Below are 16,346 nucleotides of genomic sequence, written 5' to 3'. Positions count from 1 at the left end.
TAAAGAGTGCGAATTTCATTACTGTGACCATTTATCAAAGAGCATACCCGCCGAACCTTTCCAACAGGCAAGGAAGAAGGCTTTTGATTTTCATCAACACCAAGTGCCTTACTTATATCTCAACTGACTCATTGCAAATTGTCTCTCCTCCCAAGCTGCCACCAACTCGGCAGGGACAAAACAGAGCTGGCTCCAAGTTGCCCATCAATAGGCTAAGGCAGGTGAGTACAAAACTTCCGATTTAGTTCTAGTTCTCCTCACAAGCCAAACCCAGGAGTCAAGATGCATAGTTTTTAGGAGCCTGAGCATTCACAAGTGCTGGAGTTGGTCTGCCCTGAACAGTGAATGGTACACTGAAAATGTCCTGACCATGTGGCCATGTGGCTCATGTGGCCATGGGACTGAATGAGGGCTGGAGGGATAAAGAAGAAGGGTACCACATCGGATATTAGTAATTAAGAGGCAGCCTCAGAGATTCTGTCTGTGCTAGGTTTGAGATGTGTGTATGCGTGTGCTCTTTGTGTTTTGAAAAAAATTTTGAAGTATTCTATACAGAAAAGCACCAACTCATGCACATACAACTAGGTGCATTTTAGGAAGTGAGCACACCCATATAAATGCAATCCAGATTTAAAAACCAGAACTTCGACACTTCCCGGAAAGGCCCATATTGTCCCTGATGGTCACCCCTCTCCTATGGAAGCCACTGAGTTTCAAGACACTTGGCAGATACAAGATGGATGCAGCTGCTGCCAGCATAACAGGGGCCTACTGTTTTATAGTTGATTTATTTTTTAAAGATGCATTAGAGTTAATGTTTTTCATTTTTATTTTTTACTAGTCCATGTTTGCAGTACATAATGATGACATTCCTCATGGGGTATTGGTACATGTACAGAACACATCTTAATGCTTTTTTCATCTCCTTCCCCTCCCTTCCTTCCTTTCTCCCTCCATCTCTTGATCCAGTATACAAAAACCATAAAGACATAGTATAGTAAAAACATAAACCAGTAGCATAGTTGTTTATTATCACTATGAAGTATTACATATTGTACATAATGTATGCTATACTTTTAGACAACTGGAAGCTCAGTGAATTTATTTACACTGATATTACCACAAATATATAATTAGTGTATCATGCTATGACATTATAGTAGTTACTATGTCACTAGGTGATAGGGATATTTCAGCTTCATTATAACCCTATGGGACCACTCTTGCAAATGTTGTCCACAGTTAACCAAAACATTATTATATGACACATGACTGTATATGCCTTATCTGTGCTTATAATTATAATGTTCAGCTACCATAGATACTACTACCCTGCCATACTGATTTCCAAAGTGGTTGTACAATTTGTACCCCTACCCCCGGTCCATGAGAAAGCTGGTTGGTCTACACCCTCATCAGCATGTGGCATGGTCTGCATTTTTCATCTTAGCCATTCTAGTGGTACATAGTTTAGGGTTGCATTTCTTGGGTAGCATACTCTAAGATAAATGATAGCATGCAAGAAGTTTACTGCAGTCAAAGAGGCAGGGGCTGGGGTGGCAGAAAGCTGGTGTGATGCATCCTTTCCGGTTTCAGCTCCTTGGAGTTCATCGGGAAGAAGCAGAAGTTATTTACATACTCTGACTAATCCTTTGGGATATACATTTTTACATATTTCTGAATCTATATCTCAAAGGACTATCCAGAATATATAATACACACATAAAGAACTCCTACTGTCTGTAAGAAAAGACAAATATCCTAATCGAAAGGAAAGGTTGGGTTGCAAAGCAGTCACACCAAAGACCGCAGTCAGTCCCACGGAGAACTCTGAAACTGGGATGATCTCTTAGAATTGTCTTAAATTGGGGCTGGAGAATGAGCTTGCATGCTTGAATGCAGGCTTCTCCTAAGGGAGAGGGGCCTTCGGGCCAGGCAGATCTTTTCAGCAGAGGGCAGTCACTAAGAAGAGGAACTAGGCTGCGAGCCTCAGCAGCCAACACTCCCAGCAGCCGGGGAGAGCTTTGGTTCCAAAGGTGGAAGGGGGGACACTACAGAGGCTACTGTGGTACTGGCATTGCTTTGTGAATTTTGCATTTCTCTGATGAATCTTGGAGGTCAACATCTTTCGGCCATTTGGGTAACATTTTTCCTGAAATGTTTATTCAGGTGTTTTTAAAAAATTCTATTGGGATACTGGTCTTTTTCTCAATGATTTGTGGAAATGTTTCTTTTATTTTTCCTGAAAGAGTTCCTTTTTTGGTGGCAATGATTAGGGAAGAGGCAGGCACATAACCCAGGTGCCTGGCTGGGGGGTACAGTAAGGGCAACAGCCCAGACCTAAGGTGGGTGAAGGGTGCTCTCAGCTACAGGCCTCAGGCCCAGGACAGAAGGGGATGTCAGGCATTGGCTGCTAAGGCTGCTTGGTTCCTGCAGGGGAGAGAAATTGGTGAGTCAAGTTTTACCCATCCACAGTGTGCTCAGGGGACCAAGAAGGCAGCTTCTGAATTCTCCTTCCTCGCAGTTGCAGTCCAGCTCCAAGGGAGTCTGATTTGGTGCCTACAGTTTTACTAGGCAATAGGAATTCTTCAGCTTTAGTGCCATCTCATGGGACCACCATTGAATTGGTGGTCTGCCATTGACCAAAACATTGTTATATGTATATGCTTTTCTCCATCTGATAAGTGCTTTTCTTGGCCTCAAGGAAGGACAACATGAAGAAGGCCACACCACTTGCGGACCTGGCACCAGCCCAGTGTCCCCAGGGCAGCTGATTCTGGGGCTCCCGGCTGTGATTGTCCTAGGTTCCTCCCTGAGGTGGTGGTGCTCAGCCAGGCCTGACTTTGAGCAGCTGGAGACAGAGCAAGCTTCCCTGACTAAGTCGAGCTACACAAGTGTCCTGGCCCTTGTGGTCAACATTACTCTCGCACACAGCTACAGAGTTTGAGAACTCTGTCTCCCTCCATGCAGGGCTCATGGACACCTTGGACAGCAGGTCAGATGTTCAGGCAGAACAGGACGCTCCACTTCAAGCTCTGAGTGCTTTTACCAGCTCAAGCAAGCTGGGCAGACAAGAGGAGGCAGCAGCTGCTGCCACAGAGTGCAGCCCACAGGTGGGGTGTAGCCATGGATGCCACGGAGCGGGCGGGTGGCAGAAAGCTGGTGTGATGCATCCTTTCTGTGATTCAGCTCCCTGAAGTTTGTAGAGAGCGACCAGGAGTCATTTATATACTCTGACTAGTACTTTGGGATATACAGCTCACATATTTCCCAATCTATATCCCAAAGTACTATCCAGCATATATAATATATATTATATTTACAACGAATTCCTACAAGTCTGTAAGAAAAGACAAATAACCTAATAGAAAATTTGACAGAGGATTTGAATATTCAAGGTATGATTGAAAAATGTGGTGTTTAAATTTTTAAAAATCATCCAAAGACATATTGCCATAAATTCCTTCCAAATATCCCCTCTTGCTTCAAATACACTTATCCTATCTTTCTGGTCACTTTCTGAAGCAGTTCAGGAGGTTCTCTTTCATGAGTGTCTTTAGATGTGCTGCTGTGGCTGCCTCAATGTCCTGAATGGATTCAAAATCTTTACCTTTCACAGTCATTTTGACTTTGGGGAAGAGCCACAAACCACCCAGTGTCAGATCCAGTGAATAAGGTGGATGAAGACCCACCATAATGTTTTTATGCACCTCCCTTTCCATTGGATGGCACTTGGCAGCAGTCACTGTACTTTTTGATTACTCCCGGTAAAGACACTCAGGAAAGAGGCTTCAGAAACTGGTTCAGAAAGTGCCAAGAGGCCAGTCCCAGCACGCGGAAGGAGGCTCCTCTGCCACCGTTCCACGCTCCTAGGGCAGAGAAGGTAAGCCAGTCCCAGCACCCGGAAGGAGGCTCCCCCACCGCCATTTAACATTCCTAGGGCAGAGAAGGTGAGCCACATGGGCACCAGAAGCACCCCCTCCCCCTGCTGTGGAAATGAGAAGACACGTAAACAAACCTCAAAAACAGACTTCCAGATCACCTATAACAACCCCAAAGGGAAACGAGATGGAACAATCTGATACTCATGATACTCAACCACCTGGACTCTCTGAATTGGCAACAAAAGAGGATCTGGGAAAAATGAAATCAGAAATAATTTCTCAGATAACATCAAAGATTGTGCTCATAGTGCAAGACATGATTAATAAACCTAGAGAGCACACAGATAAAAAATAGAGGATCTTAGGAACATGATAGAATCCCAACATAGGAAACAAATGGAATCCATAAAACAGATGCAAACAGATTTCCAGGAGATTAAAAACTCCGTCAAATGTCTGTGCAGCAGAATGAACCAATGTGAGGACAGAATTTTAGATATAGAAGATAGGATTGCAATTAGTGACCAGGAAAAGAAAAATTGCTTTAAAATAGTAAGGGAACATGAGAAATCAATCCAGCAGCTGCTAGATGATGCAAAGAAGAATAACATAAGACTGATTGGAGTCAATGAAGAAAGAGGAGAGAGTGCAGATGACACACAAAAAAACTCTTCACAGAAGTGATGGCAGAAAACTTCCCAAGCAGGGGAAAAGAACTTGACATACACATAAGTGAGGCATATAGGACTCCAGCTATCCTTGATTAAAAAAAAAAATCTACACATAGGCATATAATAGGATTCCAGAAACCCAACAGAAGAACAAAATTCTACAAGCAGTGAGAGAAAAGAAACAAATCACATACAAAGGAAAGCCCATCAGAATCACAGCAGACTTCTCAACACAAACCCTCAAGGCAAGAAGAGCTTGGAGTGACATATTTCAAGCCCTAAAGGAAAACAGCCTCCAACCCAGATTGATGTACCCTGCAAAACTATCTTTCAAAATGGATGAAGAAATAAGATACTTTCATGATAAAGAGCATCTCAGGAACTTCATGAATACCAAACCGGCACTCCAAAAAATTTTAGACAATATCCTAGGAACAGACAATGAGGATCACAACCCAGGAAGCTCAGCAGAATGAATCCATTGGGCGTGACAAATTAAACGCAAAGCAGGGAGAATCCAACAAAAAGAAAAAGTCATGACAAGGCTTTTAAAACTTTTAACTTCATCTCCCTAATGAGTGTATAATTCGATCTTATTATTGTACTGATTAGTATTTTTCTGATTCTAGAGTTGCACACCTTTCCTTGTGATGTACTGGCTATTTATCATCTTCTTATGTCTACTTTTTAATTGGGTTATCTATTAATGAACTATAAGGGTTCTTTATATATTCTGGTCATAGGTTATATGCACTGTAAATGTGGTCTGTTTAAGGACTACTTTTCATTTTAATGATGTCATTTAAAGTTCTAAATTTTGATGGAATCTCATTTATCAATTTTTCTCTTTTATACATCATGTTTTTTGTATCCTAGGTAGTTCTTGCCTACCCTGAATTCATAAACATTTTCCCTTATAATTTCTTCTTAAAGTTTTGTACTTTTAGGCTTTCTTATTTAGGTTCATAGATCCCTTCAAGTTATTTTCATGTATGGAAAAAAAGAGTTGAGGTTAATTTTTTATATATGGATACCAGGTATTCTAGTGCTAAAAACACTATCTCTTCCTCCACTCTTGAATTGAGTTTATAGTCTATAAAATGTTAATGTTAAATAAACTTTCAAAACTCAGTGGACCATATATGTGTGGTTCTATTTCTAGATTCTCTGTTTATTCAAATGATCTATATGTCTTTCCTTACACCAACACTGCCTTGATTACTGTAGCTTTAGAAGAAGTCTTAAAATTAGGTACTAAACATCTTCCAGTACTGCTTTGGTTTTTTTGTTTTTTTTTTCTTTTCTAGGTCCTTTGTACTCCTACATAGCTTTTAAATTTCAATATCCAATTCTTCATTTATACCAAGTATACATAGACCTGAATTGTTATATATACCTTGTGTTTTCTAATCCTGCTAAATTCAAGTACAAGTTCTAGGGGCTCCTAGAGATTTCTTAGTATTTTCTCTGTAGATGATCATTTCATCTACATACAAAGATTTTGCTTCTACCCTGCCAATCCTATCCTAATTGTGTCATTTTATTGCCAGACTATTTTGGTTTGGGCCTAGGTTTCAAAGGTTAACGGACAGATGAAGAGTAAGCATATCTGCCTTTGTTCCCCACCTTAAGGAGAAAGCATTGTATCTTCTCCATTCATGTAAGGCATTCTCGCTGGAAGTATGGAGTACATGTCTTTAATCTGTTGAGAAGGTTCTGTTCTACTTCTAGTCTCCTAATAGGTTTTACCATGAACAGCTGTAGAATTTAGACCAATACTTTTTCTCCAATTAGTGACAGGATCATATGGCTTTTTCCTTTTTTCTGTTAAAATGGTGACTTTTGGGGGTGGATCTTCCAATGCTGAACCAACACTGCCATCCCTGTAATAAAACCACTTTCTACATCCTGCCAGATCTGACTTCCAATAGTTTGTTTTGTTAAACAAATTTCTATCTATGTTCATACTTTTTTCTTCTATTATCTTTATCCAGTTTTAGGATTAGCACAATGTTGAGTTCCTAAAATGAGGGGAGATGTGTTCCTTTTTTTTCTGCTTTAAATGTTTTATATAATTTATCAGTTAAAATGTATATGAGCCTGCTGTTGTCATATAGGTAGGTTTTCAAACTAGGAATATACTTTCTTTAATAGGTGCTATTCAAATTTTATATTTCCTCCAGAGTTAGTTTCATTAATTTGTCTTCCAAAGTAATTCTTAGAAGTTGTCAAATTTATTTCAAGACAGATTTTTGAAATATGCTTTCTATATCCTTTTAAATTCTGTAAAATCTGTGGTGATGTCTCCTACGTCTTGATATTTTAATTTAAAATATGTATAATTGATATTGTGTAATAGGAAGTAAAGGTCTAAAAGAGCAGGGGAAATGGGAGGGGTAGGGGAAGGGAAAGAAGAGAAAAGAAAAAATATGAGAAGAGGAAAAAAATGGAAACAAAGTCTTTGCAAATAGGGAAGGGTGGAGGGGGTGAAGGGAGGGCAGGAGAAAGGGAAAAAAAGAACCAAGAGGCTCATGTAATGGTACAAGATCCCAATGATGAATGTAACTGTATTGTATACCTAAATGTACCAATAAACTTAATGGGGAAATAAAAAGAAAGTGCCAAGAATGATGGGATATGTGTGTCTGAAGCAAGGAGGAGAAGGATTTTGAGGAGAATTCATGGCAATGTGTCTTTCATTGTAATAATATTTTAAAAACTTTACACCCTAACCATATTTTTTCTCACCCCTTATATACATGAATAGTTTACTTAGGAATGATCGCTGAAAACATCAGAAGAAATATGAGGATGGAATGTTTTCTCTCTCCACATACACAAGTGAGTGGGCCAATAAATATACATGAATGTATATGAATGGCATCAGAATGAGAATATGTATATCTAATAAATATATATTTGTACTCCACTTCTTGACCTAGTGTTGGCTTCTGTGGAAGTGCAATCTAATTCAACAATTAATTAGGTTTATTTTAGGCATGTGAGGTTGAATTAATATTAGAAAATCAATGTCATTAATCACATTTACAGAGAACAAGGGGAAAATTATACGATCGTTTAAATAGACACACAAAAATCATTTAAAAGATATTCAACAATCACAATGAAACAAAACCAAACAAAAATCTTTAAGCAATCTAAGAATAGGAGGGAACTTTCACATCTAATAAAGGGAAGATCAAAATAACAAAAAACAAAACCACAGCAACCATAATAATCACTGGTGAAGAATAAAAGTCTTTCCCCATAGAGTGAGAACAAGGAAATTTGCCCACTGTCACTACTATTAGAATAAGTGAATTTAAGAAGGTAGCAGGGTACAAAGTCTGTATTTTTAGAAGTGGCTGTATTTTTATCAGCAACAAATAGAAAATAAAATTATAAAATATGTCATTTACAATAACATCAAAAAGACTAAAAATCTAGAAACAAATCCAACAAAAGATGTACAAAACCTCTACCCTAAAAACAAAAAACATTGACAGAGAATAAAAATATATTTTAAATTAAAAAGAAGGTTGTGCCATTATTCATAGGTTGGAGACTCAATACTCAAAAATATCAGTTTTCCCCAAGTTAATTAATAGTTTCAACACAATCCCAATAAAAATCCCAAAAGGCTCTTAAAATTTTTTATACTACCAGATATTTAGAATGCTACAATAAGTAAGACAGTATGATAGTGGAGCAAAGGGACAGTCAAATGTCAACTTGGAAACGTAACAGAATAAAGAATTCAGAAATGGATCCACATACATATATGGTTACCTGATTCATGAAAAAAATCTTTGCAATGAATTATCAGTCCATTGATTAGCATAGGAAAAAGCATATTATGTCATGCACCCTAACAAATTCTAGGTGATGTATAAATGGTAAAAATGAATATTTTATGGGAAACATAAGAGAATATCTTCATAACCTTAGAGTGGGCAATGGTAGCTTAAATGTGACACAGAATGTACTAAGTGTATAAAAAAAATCACAAATTAGACTACATTGAAATTCTTGAATTTCTTTTGCGGTAAAACTTTGAGTAGAAAATCACCATGCTCAGAGAAGGTATTTGCAATGTATAGACAAGGGCTAATTGAAAATTATGGTGAATGTTTGCATTAAACAATTCATTATAGTCAAATACACGTTGCCATGAATCCCTCTCAAAATCCTCCCCCTCACTTTGAACACACTTATCCCATCATTCTTGCCACTTTCTGAAGTAGTTCTGAAAATCTTCTTTGGTGTGTGTCTTTACCAGGTGTGATAAAAAATACAGTAAATGTTGATGCCAAGTGCCATCCAACTGAAAGGCAGGCTCGTAAAAATATGATGCTGTGTCCTCATCCACCTTATTCACCAGGTCTGGAAATATGCAATTTCTGCCTCTTCCACAAAATTAAAATGACCATGAAAGGTCAATATTTTGAAACAAGTCAGGACATCAAGGCAGCCACAACAGTACAACTAAAGACACTCAGGAAAGAGGACTTCCAGAATTGCTTCAGAAAGTGGCAAGAACGATGAGATAAGTGTGTTTGAAGTAAGGGAGAGTATTTTTTTTTAGGGGGTGATGGCAATGTGTCTTTTACTGTGGTAATTAAAAATTTAAACACACACTGCATTTTCCATCACACATTGCGTGCGTGTGTGGTGTGTGTGTGCGTGTGTGTGTGTGTGTGTGTGTGTGTGTGTAGGTAGGTAGAGAGACAATCTTTCCCCTTGAAAGCTAAAACTTATTGGTCATCTCTGCTCTCCACTAAGCTTCATGAGCCAACAGGGTCAAGACCACATAGAGTTTTGCCAGCTTCTTCATTCAGGGCCTTGATGCCCTTTGTCCACCTCCCACCAGCTGCTGGACAAACTGACCCACCTTCAGGAAAGCTGGCCAGATGAGGCTAATGAAACAGCCTGATACACCAAAGTGACTGCACAGCAGCTGGCAGACAGTGCCAATTCCCAGGAGCACTTGTGCATTGCTGTTGTGGCTGTTGAGCATGGTCTCACCTTGCAGAGAAGTGAGTAAGGGATAGTTCCAGAGACAGTAAAAGGGTAACAAGTGCAGAGAACAATGACTCTGTGCCAAGCACTGTGTTGAGGATTTCCTACTCACAATCTCATTTATACACACGTGGGTGTTACTAGAACCCAACAGAAAGAGTGGGAAAGGACATTTTGGCCAATCAAGGTGTTTCCTTAGCAGTATCTGGGTCCAAAAGCCAGCATGACCACTACCCACTCAAGAACCTTCCAGCCTACCTGCTCACTCACTGGGGCAGGGTGGGAGGAGCCAACAGGCTTAGGAACAAGTTCAGCACAGAGTATATTTATCAGGACATGCCTGGAGAGGGCCACCTTCCATGAAGAGGATGGCACTGGGTAACTGGCCTGATGGCCCTCAGCCTCACAGGAAGGGCAACAAGAACTAGCCCCAGTGTTTGTGCTGGCTTTCACTTGGCAGTTTACAAAATGCTGTAACATCTACCATCTTACTGGTGCTTCCTATGAAGCCGTAGACATCAGTAAGCAAGGAGCCTTATCCCTTTTGTACCAGTGATGAAACTAAGTTCCAGAGAAGTATGGTGACTTAATTGCCACAAGACCTTTAACTGGTATGGGAGACTGCATAGCAGCTGTCAAAGATATGCACATCTTGACCTCTGAAAACTGTGTATGTGACCTTACATGGCAAAGGGGACCTTATAGATGTGATTAAATTAAAGATCTTGGGAAGAGGAATTGTCCTGGATTATCTGGGAAGGCACCACAAGCACTTACAAGTGTTCTTATAAGAGGGGGGCAGGAGGAGATTTGGCACAGACAGAAAAGAAGATGTGATGACAAGAAGCAGAGACTAGAGTGACGTGGTTTGAAGATGGAGCAGAGTGCCACAAGTCAAGAAGTATAGATGGCTGCTAGAAGCTGTAGAGGAAAGGAAATGGAGTTTCCTCTTTAGAACCTACAAAAACAACCAGTCCTATTGATGCTGTAACTTTAGCCTCGTGAAACTGAGTTTGGACTCCTAAGCTCCAGAAGTATGAGAGTACAGTTGGGTTGTTTCCAGCCACTTGGTGGTAATTTGTAACAGCAGCAGTGAGAAACTGATACAGCTGATAGCACCACCGCTGGGACAGAGACTATTCCTTTCAACACCCAGCCACAGCAGAAACCATCCTCTGCTTCTTTAAGGCACAGCTTCCCCAGGGCCTTGGCCAAACCTCCTCAGGGCCTGGATGAATATGGGGAGGGAGGATGGGAGGGATTCAGGAGGAAGCCATGATGAGCCAGGAGCAAGAAGTTGCTGGAAGCCACCAGCTTAAAATCCCTTTCTTGAAGCGAGTCACATTTTTATCCGACTGCATCAAGGAAGGGACTAGGAGCATGGAGGCCATGGCCTGTCTTCAGCCCAAGAGGCTGGGCCGGTTAGTTCATCGCTGACTGAATGAGGTCCTCAGCGTCAAGGCTGCCCCCCCCCTTTCTGAGGCACTTCTCAGCTCTGGGGTTCCGTCTGCTCCTCTTTCACCGACTCCCGTGGAGCCGAGGCAACCTGTGCCCACACATGTCCCTTTTGGGTCAGTGTCAGTATAATCTAGGAGGGCTGCTTGGGACAAGCCCTTGCCTTTCCAGTGGCAATGAAAGGTGGTCATTCCCCTTGGAGAGAAGAGAGTCCCCAGGCAATTCTCCAGGGCTCTTCTGGCCTTCCTTTGTGCCCAGACAGCTGTGGGAAAATCAGGTCAGGAGTGGAAAGGAATGAATTTGTTTTCTTCCCTCCCTGAGGTGCCTGCACATGGGCACAGTGGGCAGCTCAGGAGGCAGTACGGTTGATAGAGAGGTGGCATTTTGTGATGTGAAGATTAAAATCACCAGGAAATGTTCACAATCACTGTCTCCTTTCTACCCCCACCTGTCTCTTTTCCTCAGAGCCTTTCTAAAACTCTTTTTGGTCTCACTTTTTCTCCACTGCCTTTTCCCCCTGGTGTATTCTAAGTTCTAGCTCTGAGAACAACTGTGGTTGAGGCTTGGACTTCAGAACTTCTATGAACCACTTTGAATCCTTAAGGTGCCTACAAATGGCTGTGGCCTTGAGCAATGGCTGGAGGAGGAGAGTGTGTGTGGGCCTTCCAACTGCAGGGCCACAGGCATTTTGTTTTGTTTTTTATTTTTTTGAGACAAGGTTTTACCATGTAGTTCAGACTGGCCTTGAAGTCACTATGTAGCCCAGGATGGCCTCAAACTCACACCAGTACTCCTGCCTCAGCCTCCTGAGTGCTGGGATGACAGGTGTGCACTACCATACCTGGCTACAGAGACTTATATGGAATTATGGAAATTGCTCCTCAGGGAGCCTCTGAATTGGGGCATGTATGAAAAATTAGTTTTAGCCTGGAAACTTGATTCCTAGTAAGCAAGTTGAAGCCATTTTTTAAAGCTCTTCTTTATTCCAATTTTGGTCCAGTTAAGTTTTGTAAAACTCAAACATTGCATTCTGGGAACGCACTCTTTTCTGAATCTCACACTTTAAGCATAAGAGTCCTATTCTGTGAGCCCTGGGTGGAATGGACACTTCCTTGAGCTCCCCAGGCTGCCCCTGCATGGCTCCACAGAGGGCACTCCGCTCCCACAGAGCTCCTGCCACAGGATCTAGAGATCATGCGACTTTCAAGAAACCCTTTCTACAAGGGCCCCTACTCCTGCAATCTTCCACCCCTGCATCTCCAGCATTTGTAAACGTTACAGCTCCCAAAGGATGTTCACAAGCATGTATCATTCCCCGTCCCTACTATTCTGGGCATTATTTAGGACCATGTTCCTATCCCACTTCCTAGGTCAAGAGGATCCCATGGGTGTCCCACAGTATCCCTAGCCATGCCCTGGAATGAGCTCCAGTAAGAGAAAGTGGAAAGCACTTTTGGACATGTTATCAACCTTCACTTGCCCTATAGATATGGACCCTAGGGACCCAAATAGCATGAGAAATTGCCCAGGGCACCAAAGCACAGGGGTGTATATGATATCCTTTAAGGTTCACATCTTTAAGGGTACAAAGCATCTGGGGTGACCAGGCTGGTGGAAGTCAGTAGCTGCGCTGGCTTTTCACAACAGAGCTGCATTGTCCAGTTGAATCACTGTTTTGTAGATGGACTCTTTAACCTCCGTGGGGAGCCATCTTTTGCAGCCTCCAGAACTCTTTTTGTGAAGCAAAAGGTCTTCTTGTAATGCAATTTTCCACCCCCAAGTTGGCCTGGTTTGTAACATCTACATTAATTGCTTAAGGTCAGCCAAGCCTTTTCCTTCCCAGTAAAGCATTTTTATTTTGTTTCCCACAAAGCGGGAAGGCTAGAAGTCACCTGTCACCTCTTCACCCTTGAGGGACAACCCACCTGGGTGCTGGGAGGGCGCTGCCTCTCCTTCCCCTTGCCATGGGGTTTTGGAACTGGGCAGTAAACGGGAGGCTGGGAGTGCAAGTGGTACTGGCTCCCACCTGGAGCCATCTCCGAGAGCAGCCCACGTCCTCCAAGGCTGGAGAGGAATACTAATTGCACGGTTACTGGGCCCCTCAGGAGCCCACAAGAGGAAATTAAAAAGCATACACATGCCTGGAATAAAGGGCCCTCTTCTTGTGGCTAATCACTGAAATTGGTCGCAGGATTGTCCCCTCCCCTTTCGGTGAAAAACATGGTCTTTCTCTTGCTCTGTTCCATCACTGCATTCTTAGAGATGTGCCAGGAAGGCTGAGGCACATGGGCACCCCATCCCCACCCTCGAGCTCTGGCTTTCTGCCAGAGTCCTTGCTTTTCCCAGCACAGGGAGCATAAGTTTGTCCTGTCTGACACAGGAGAAAGATCAGTCTCAAGCCTCAAGGCTATGCAGGTAGGGGAAATGGGCTGGCGTCTCTTAAAGATGTTTCCACTCCCCTGCTTTGAAGCCTTACCAGAGCATGCTGCTGCTATTTTGCCTGGAGAACTGGGTCCAAGGTGACAGATATCGTAGTCAGGACTTTAGCTCCAAGGCTAGGATAAGCTCGTCCCACCCTCTGCACTCCGGGGTGCATGGCTGATGCTGGTGTGTGTCTCCAGGTTTGTTGGGAAGTGGGAGAGCCACTTGGCATGGAGTCACCTGATCTCCAAGACCCTGTTTCCCATGAGTTCCACAGAGTTGACCTAAGCTGTGGTCTTGTCCCCTGTTTTGGCTACGGGAGCTTAGCTCTGAGAGTGTCTGGCAGGTGCCCAGTTCAGAGAAGGTGAAGGTGGCTTGGTATCCCAGCCTGGGGTCTTTGAGAAATGCTGACATTTATACTGTGGTGTATTGAATGATACCCCCTTCCCCAAAGATGTGTCAACCCACAGCCTGTGACTATGACCTTATTTGGAAAAAGGTCTTCGAAGGTGTAGTTAAGTGAAGGATCTCACGATGTGGTCATCCTGAGTTATGCTGGTGGACCTTAAATCCAAGGATGAATCCTTATAAGTAAAAGGCAGAAGGCAAACATGGGGAAGGTGAGGTGAAGATGGAAACAGACTGGAGTGATGTGGATATAAGTCAAGGAACACCCGGGACCACCAGAAGCTAAAGAGGCAAGGACAGACCTTGCCCTAGAGTCCTTGAAGGGAGAGTAGCTCTCCTGACAGTTTGATTTCAGACTTTGGGCCTCCAGAACTGTTGGAGAGTGAGTGAATGAATGAGTGGCTTCATTTCTGCATTAATTTAGTAGGATCCTGTTGTTTTAAGACACCAAGTTTGAGGCAACTTGTTATGGCAGCCACAGAAACCAATATCTACACTGTAGAAACAAGCAGAGAAGAAAAAGAAGGGAGAAAGAGGAAAGAAGAGGGAGAAGTTCTTAGCGAGCATGTACCAAGGGCCAGGCAGACAGTCTGAGCTACCTTCAGAGCCTGATCCCATTTGATGGCTACCACGAACTTCTGAAGCACATACTCCCCTTATCCCTGTGGTACACTGCAGGAGGCACAAATCAGCATAAGCCGAGTAGCTCATCTGGAAGAGGTGGAGCCAACTGGGACCCCAGGCCCACCTCGCCCCTATGCAGACCTTGCTGGGGCTATTAATGGGTGGTCCCAGGCGGCAGCCTGAATACACACTGTAGATTGAGAACAGTGTACTAAGGGGTGAATGAGAGGCACAGACAGCACTTGGTGTCCATCTCTGAGGGAGAGACACAGAGAGAGAGAGAACATGTCTGAACCTGAAGAAGGAGGCCTGGCAGGTGGTCGCTGGGGGTGGGGGGCATGGTTGGCCTAATCCAGCTCTGCTGGGCTTTCAGGGTCCCTCCCCAAACCCACAGAGCTAGTGGCATGGGAAAGGGGAGCCTCGGGCACACTCAGTGCTCTGCCCAGGTGGGTCCAGCCCTGGCGTTCTCTTACCGAAAGCCCGGTTTCTCTCCTGGGTGGCTGTCTCAGCAACCAGCCAGGAGCAGGGCAGAGCCCTAAGTCCTTTCTTCTTCCCTTTCTCCCCACAGCCAGTCTTATCAGTGCACTCCCCTCCTCACTGCTCACTTCCCTGACTTGTCAGCCGCCACTGCTGTCCAGGCCTCGGACCTTCCCCCAGGCTCCCCCCTGCACACCAAGCATTTCTCTTGCTGGGACAGGAAAGCATCCTGCGGATGCTCCCGTGACATTACACGGCTTGCTCTTTGGGATGACAGGACTGGAGTTGGGAATTGGGCCTATGGGGCGGGGAGGGGCAGGGAGGAGATCGTCACTTGTGACTGATGGATAAACTGGGGTGTGCTAGCAGAGGGGCTGCTGGCACTGCAGGCCTTTGTTGGCTGTGAGCTGGGTTGCAAAAAGAGAATTTTCTGAGCCACACCGTTTTCTCACCTGTTAATGCTGTGATGCACGTCACTGTTAGCAGGCACCGTCAATGCTTCTTCTTTTTTCCTTCCTGAAAAAAAATACTATTAAGTTACATGCATTTTATCAATTGCAGTGCATTAAACTTGAGGACACACTGTAATTGAGCTGTATAGAAACCGGACTTTGGCTTTATGTGCTGTTCAGAACAGACTCTGGTATTCAAGTCTGTTCTGTTTGCTTGCTAGCTGGCAATAATAGCCAAATATGCCCACAGCTATTTTTTTTTCAGAACTCTTTCTTATTGCAATTCTTACAGGGAAAATTACTTTTTATTATAAGTCAAGAATTCTGTAGTCTGTAGTCCTCTGATGTGCTCTTATAATTCTTGGCACAAGGCATTGCACTGGCATATACATTCTATCTCATTCTACTGTACTTAGTCACATGGCTAGCACCTCTGCTGTGTTTTAATGTGTCTGTAAAAGTTTACGTGTTGGAAAGTCAATTCTCAATTTTATATGTTGACAGTATCTGTAAGTGGGGCCTTTGGAGATAATTAGGACTGAGGTCATGTGGGTGGGGCCCTCATGATGGCATTAGTGGGTTTGTAAGAAACCTCCAGCTAGCACACTTGGTCCGTCTCACCATGTGGTGCTGCCACCACTTTATGATGGAGCAAGTAGGTCCTCACCCGTCGCCAAGCAGATGTTGCTCCTGTGCTGTTGGACTTCCCAGCCTCCAGATCCACGAGCCAAATAAACATGTATTCTTTATAAATTTCCTGTTCTCAGATATTTGGTTATAGCAACAGGAAACAGACTAGGACAGCCTCACAAGACAGTGAGCTTCTTCAGGGCAAGGATTTTCTCCTTTGCACTGCTGTATCCTTGCAACATAGTATTTCTGGCATCTAATATGTGCTCCATAAAGATTTCTTTCTTTGTTTGTACTGAAAAGTC

General features: G+C 43.1%; 1 pseudogene across 1 annotated transcript in view; it reads right to left on the bottom strand.

Annotated features, from left to right (window-relative positions):
- Positions 1-811: 811 nt before the first annotated feature.
- Positions 812-16,346, bottom strand: part of LOC147828487 (glycoprotein-N-acetylgalactosamine 3-beta-galactosyltransferase 1 pseudogene) — a 72,435-nt pseudogene continuing 56,900 nt past the window's right edge. Inside the window, exon 4 of the transcript XR_015450705.1 lies at positions 812-15,475. The product of XR_015450705.1 is annotated as a glycoprotein-N-acetylgalactosamine 3-beta-galactosyltransferase 1 pseudogene (transcript). The remainder of the gene's footprint in view (positions 15,476-16,346) is intronic.

This window comes from Heterocephalus glaber, unplaced genomic scaffold, assembly GCF_053883595.1.
Source record: "Heterocephalus glaber isolate CG9 unplaced genomic scaffold, H.glaber_assembly_v1.0 deba00001066, whole genome shotgun sequence".
Classification (NCBI taxonomy): Eukaryota; Metazoa; Chordata; class Mammalia; order Rodentia; family Bathyergidae; genus Heterocephalus; species Heterocephalus glaber.
This window is presented reverse-complemented; position numbering and strand designations above follow the sequence as displayed.